This window comes from Theropithecus gelada, chromosome 2, assembly GCF_003255815.1.
Source record: "Theropithecus gelada isolate Dixy chromosome 2, Tgel_1.0, whole genome shotgun sequence".
In the NCBI taxonomy this organism is placed as follows: domain Eukaryota; kingdom Metazoa; phylum Chordata; class Mammalia; order Primates; family Cercopithecidae; genus Theropithecus; species Theropithecus gelada.
Genome location: NC_037669.1, coordinates 145,986,769 through 145,993,141, shown reverse-complemented (window position 1 = coordinate 145,993,141; position 6,373 = coordinate 145,986,769).

Sequence of the window (6,373 nt, the reverse complement as noted above, 5' to 3'; positions counted from 1 at the left end):
CATGTGGCCTGGCTAACCTCATTTACTAGTTTTAGAAGTTTTGTTTATTTGGTATGTAGATTTCTTGGGATTTTCCATGTAGACACATGTCAGTGTTTTGAATCTGTGGGCTTATATATTTTAAACATCATTTTTTTTAATGCTTTTTCATCCTACCTCTCTTTCTCCTGTGTAATAATACAAATGTTAGATGGTTTATTATTCTACAGGTCCTTGAGGCTCTATTCATTTGTTTTTTCCATCTATTTTCTGTGTTATTCAGATTGGAATAACTGCTTCCAATCTGTAAATCAGTATTCAGATTGGAACTTAATGATTCTATTATCTGCCATCTCCATTCTACTACTGAGCCAATCTAGCAAGCTCTAAAAATTTATCTTACATTATTTTTCAGATCAATCATTTTGATTTGTTTCCTTTAACTAAATTCTATTTCTGTATGGAGTTTTGCTATTTTTCATCTGTTTCAAGACAATTTGTAACTGCTTGTTGAATCATTTTTCTGTTGGCTGCTTTAAAATCACTTAACACGTAATTAAAAGTGTTGCATGGATATTAAACCTCCTAGATATTTGTATTTACATAATTTTTATTTGGTAAGTCCTACCTTTGTAACTATATAGCAAATTACATCTTATTAATTTTACATACCTTTTTAATAATTACTTTATATGTGAACACACATATACAGACTAAATTTACTGTTTAAATTTCCAAAATTATTTCCCCAACAAACAGTAGATTTCATTTACTGAGACAATGGTTTTCAAGAGTGGTCCTTTGACCAGCAGCATTAATATTATATTTGAAATACTTAGAAGTACAATATTTTAGGCTCTACCCTAAACATATTGAATGAGAAACTATGAGGATGGGCCCAGAAGTTTGTAGTTGAACAATGCTCCAAGTGATTCTGATGTACAATTAAATTTGACAGTCACTGCTGTGGGAGATCTTTAGCTTAAGGGTTAGTTGTAATGAATATGTTTGTTCTATTTCTCTTAATTCAAAATTGAAATAGAAATTACGTTTTAAGTATTTTTTAAAAAGGCAATGCAATTGAATTGCTTTTCAAATATTGAATCATACAGGTCTGATATGAATCTCAAATATCAAGTTAACAATAGAATTTCACTTTAAAAAGAAAAGGTAATATAATAATAACTAATACATTTGTAGTGCTTGCTCTCTATATGCCAGGTGTGATTCTAAGCACCTTACATATAATAAGCATGTAATTTTCACAATTTATATAGGTAAGTAGTTTTTCCATTTTACAGATGGAAAAACTGGGGTATAGGGAGGTTAAACAACTTGCCCAAAACATAGACGTGGTAAGAGAAAGCTGAGGTACAGAGCTAATAATTGGCAGAGCTGGAATGTAAGTCTAATTGAGTGTTTTCATAGTCCGCACTTTGATCATGATGTAATGCTTCTACATATAATAAATTGTTTTAAGTTCTTAATTTTTATTAATAAGATGTTTGCCTCTAAAAAGTAGTGCATGGGGACGATAACACTATATACGGTTACAAATGGAGACTTTTGCATCTAATCACACCAAACTACAAGTTAGGATTTGGCCGGCAAAGTAGTTTGCTTGTTTGTCTGATGGTTTTTGAGAAACATTAGACTGGGCATTGCTGTCAGTTCCTCTGCCTTCCCCCGTTACTTCCTGATGTCTTACACTGCCCCGTGCATTTTTTTTTACTTTCACAGTCTCAGGTGGCAGATAAGTCATGAGCCTGAGTTAACTGGTTCAGTTCACTAATTAATATGAGTCCTAAAACAAAGCTCTCAAAGATATACGAGCACACAGATGGGAGATTTAGCATGGGGGTTACTTTATTCCAATTTGGCTCCTACCCACATGAGGAGTTTCTCTGTGGGAGCTTGACATTATTTTCTTAAGAAGGCAGAGGGTGATATTGTATCCATAATAGCGAATTAAAAAACAAGCAGGAAATCAGCTAGGGCTGCTTGAGTCATGAGATCTTCAGGGTATATACTTACTATTGAGCCTCAAATTGGAAATTGACCCAATGAACACAATTTATCCAAATCAGAATCAAGTTATTTTTTTCTTTTTAATGACCTGCATTAACTGAGACCCTCTATTCCCCTTCCACCTAATCTACAGGTGACTGACGTTCCTGGTAAACAGAAAGGACAAGGAAAGCAATCTAATTAAAGGCTGCTATGGCTGCCTCTAATCACAGTTACCAGGAAATAAACTTCCATCTTTTCCCCGGTCTCCATTTTCCCATTTGGTGGAACAAGCTAGAATGAACATGCATTACATGATTTATTAACTACACTGGTTTTGACTTGAGTTAGCAGCAGGAGAAACAAGAAGCTTACAAACTCTTTTGAGTATGCAGGTCAAAAGACTTTACATATCGCAAATTCCTTCTTTGCTGTTTCTCCCTTAATCCATGGAACAAACTCCTCCCAAGGAGAAACAATTAGTTCATATTTGACTATACCTCTAAATACTCTTGGCCTCAGTTCTCAAAAATTTTCCATAATAACACCAGTAGGGTGTGGTTGATGACTCAATTGTACGGTCTGTAGGGGCAGGACTTGCATAGATTTAGCTGTAACTGAGACCTTACTCCAGATTGGCCATACTCTCACTACATTGTTAACCTTGAACTGATATGAAATCTGGGACACACCCTTCTTGGGTTCTTCCCCTGTCTCAGGTCATTTGTACTGCTATAAGAAAATACCTGAGACAAGGTAATTTATAATAATCAGAAATGTGTTTCTTCCATTTCTAAAGGCTGGGAGAATCAAGTCCTTTCAGAATGGCATTAATCCATTCATAAGGGTGGAGTCTTCATTACCCAAACACGGTCTACATTCTTATGGATAAGTCATTTAATACTTTTTACTCTTGAGGAAAATGAGTAACTTTTAAACAATAGAGATCTCACTCCCATACCAATACTGTTTGTAAAATATTAATGTTTTAGACTCCGTTTATATGGGACATAATTTTACAATAAAACATGTTCCATGAATCAGACATTTGTTAGGCCTACTTAAATTAAGGATACTTCATCAATTCCTCCAATTTTTTCCCAACATTTTTCTACTAAAAGCTTGAATATTCGATGATACAGAAATATGCCTAAGGAGAGGCAGAACAAGAAGGCAAAATAGCAAACTCCACTGATTATCCCCGCTGCAAGGACACCAAGTTAACAACAATTTCATAAGAACCCAAACTCAGGTGAACATTCACAGTATCTGGTTTTAACTTCACATAGCTGAAAGAGGCACTGAAGAGATAGGAAAAAGATCCCCAAATCTCCAGTGCCACCCTCTTCCTCTACCTATGGCAGCAGTGGTGTGGTGCAGTGAGGGTCTCTGTGCTCCAGGGGAGGGATAACATGGCAATGCAAGGCATTGAACTCAATGTTGTCTTGTTAGAGCAGAAAGGAAAACCAGACTAAACTCAGCTGATGCTAGCCCATGAAGGGAGCGTTTAAACCAGCCCTAGCCAGATGGGAATTACCAATAGCAATGGTCTGAACTTGAGTGCCCACAAAGCTCCCCACTAAGGACTATAGCCCTCTGTGTCTCCAAGTAAACTTGAAAGGTAGTCTAGGCCATAAGGACGGCAACTCTTAGGTGAGTCCCAGTGCTGAACTAGGCCCAGAGAGACTGGACTGAGGGGACATGTGACACACCAGCTTGGGCAGCCAAGGGAGTGCTGGCATCACCCCTCCCCTAACCCCAGGCTGCACAGCTCATGGCTCCAAACAGATCTCTGCCTTCTGCTTGAGGAGAAGAGAGGGGAGAGTGGGGAGGGCTTTGTCTTGCATCTAGGATACCAGCTCAGCCAAAGCAGGAGAGGGTTTCAGTCAAAGTCATGAGGCCCCCATTCCAGGCCCTAGCTCCTAGATAACATTTGTAGACACACTCTGGCCAGAAGGGAACCCACTGCCATGAAGGAAAGGACCCAGTCCTGGCAGCATTAATGACCTACTAACTGAAGGGTCCTTGGGTGCTGAATAAGCAGTAACCATACCCAGGTATTACATCGAGGGCCTTGGGTGAGCCTCTGAGACTTGCTGGCTTCAGGTAAGACCCACACATCACTAGCTGTGGTGGCTATGAGAAAAACTCCTTCTACTTGAGAAAAGCAGAAAAAAAAAAAAAGTAAAAGTTGTGTTGTTGTTGTTGTTGTTTGCACCTTAGGTGCCAGCACAACCACAGAGGGGTAGAGTGCCAAGTGGGCACTTGGGGTCCCCAATTCCAGGACTTGACCCTTGGATGGCATTTCTGGCCAGTGTGGGCCAAAGAAGAGTCCACTGTCCTGAAGGGTGAGTCCCAGGCCAGGCAGCATTCAAGACAAGCTGACTTGAGAGCCTTTGGAGTTTAAAAGAATATCAGTGGTAGGCTGGCAGTAGCCCTGTGACCTGGGGTAGCACAGTGGCTACGGGGTAAAGCTCTTCTGCCTTTGGAAAAGGAAGGGAAGCGTGTGAAGGACTGCGTCTTGTGGTTTGAGTGCCAGCTTGGCTGCAACACAATAGAACACCAGGTAGACTTACTTGTATGGATTTTGACTATAGTCCATGACTCCTGGCTAGCACTTCTGAATTTAACAAGAGCCTGGGCGACCTCACAGCCCTGAAGGGAAGAACACAGACCTGACTGATATTTCCATCAAGTCTGACCCAGCACAGTCATAGTACTGGTGGCCACGGGGGTGCTTGTGTCACTCCATCCTCAGCTTTAGGTGGCTCAGAACAGAAAGAGAGACTCTGTGTGTTTGGGAGAAAGTAACAGAAGAGAATAAGAGTCTCTGATATTCCAGGGAATTCTTCTGGATCTCCTAGACCATCAGAGTGGTGCTTCCACAAGTCAGCAAGAACTACAACTTTACTGGGCTTGCGGTGCTCCCTAAAGATACAGCTTACATAATAACACCCAAGTTCTTTCAAATATCTGAAAAGCCTTCCCAAGAAAGATAGCTACAAATAAGCCTATATAGAGAAGGCTACAATAAATACCTAACATCAATGCTCAGACACCAAAGAACATCTACTAGCATCAACATCACCCAGGAAAGCATGACCTCACCAAATGAACTCAATAAGCTGCTAGGGACCAATCTTGGACAAACAGAGATATGGCACCTTTTAGACAGAGATTTCAAAATAGCTGTGTTGAGGAAACTCAAAGAAATTCAATATTACATACAGAAGGAATTCAGAATTCCATCACATAAATTTAACAAAGAGATAGAAATAATAAAATAGAATCAATCATAAATTCTAGATCAGAAAAATGCAATTGGCATACTGAAAACTGCTTCTGATTCCTTTATTAGCAAAATGGATCAAGCAGAAAAAATAGTGAGCTTGAAGACAGGCTATCTGAAAACACACAGTTAGAGGAGACAAAAGAAAAAATAATGAAAAACAATGAAGTTTGCCTACAGGTTCTAAAAAATAGCCTCAAAAGGGCAAATCTAAGAGGTATTGGACTGAAAGAGGAAGTAGAGAAAGAGACAGGGGTGGAAAGTTTCTTTAAAATGATAATAACAGAGAAATTCCCAAACCTAGAGAAAGATATCAATATCTATGTACAAGGTTATAGAACACCGAGCAGAATAAACCCAAAGAAGACTACCTCAAGGCATTTAGTAATCAAACTTCCAAAGGTAAAGGATAAAGAAAGGGTTCTAAAAGCAGCAAGAGCAAAGAAAAAAATAACATACAATGGTGCTGCAATATGTCTGACAGCAGACTTTTAGTGGAAACCTTACAGGCCAGGATAGAGTGGCATGACATATTTAAAGCACTAAAAGAAAATAACTTTTACCCCAGAATAGTCTATCCAGTGAAAATGTTCTTCAAACATGAAGGAGAAATAGACTTTCCCAGACAAAAAAAAAAGCTGAGGGATTTCATCAATGCCAGACCTGTCCTACAAGAAATGCTAAAGGGAATACTTCAACCAGAAAGAAAAGAATATTAATGAGCAATAAAGAATCACCTGAAGTTACAAAACTTGTTAGTAATAGTGAGTACACAGAAAAAAACAGAATATTATAACACTGTAACTGTGGTGTATAAACTACTGTTATCATAAGTAGAAAAACTAAACTATGAACCAATAGTAATAAAGAACTACAATCATTTCTCAGGACACAGTCAGTACAGTAAGATATGAATAGAAACAATGAAAAGTTAAAAAGTTGGGGGATAAAGCTAAGGCATAGAGTTTTTATTAGTTTTCTTTTTACTTGTTGGTTTATGCAAATAATATTAAGTTGTTATCAGATTAAAATAACAAGTTATAAGATAGTATTTGCAAGTCTCATGGTAACCTAGAGCCAAAAACCATACAATGGATA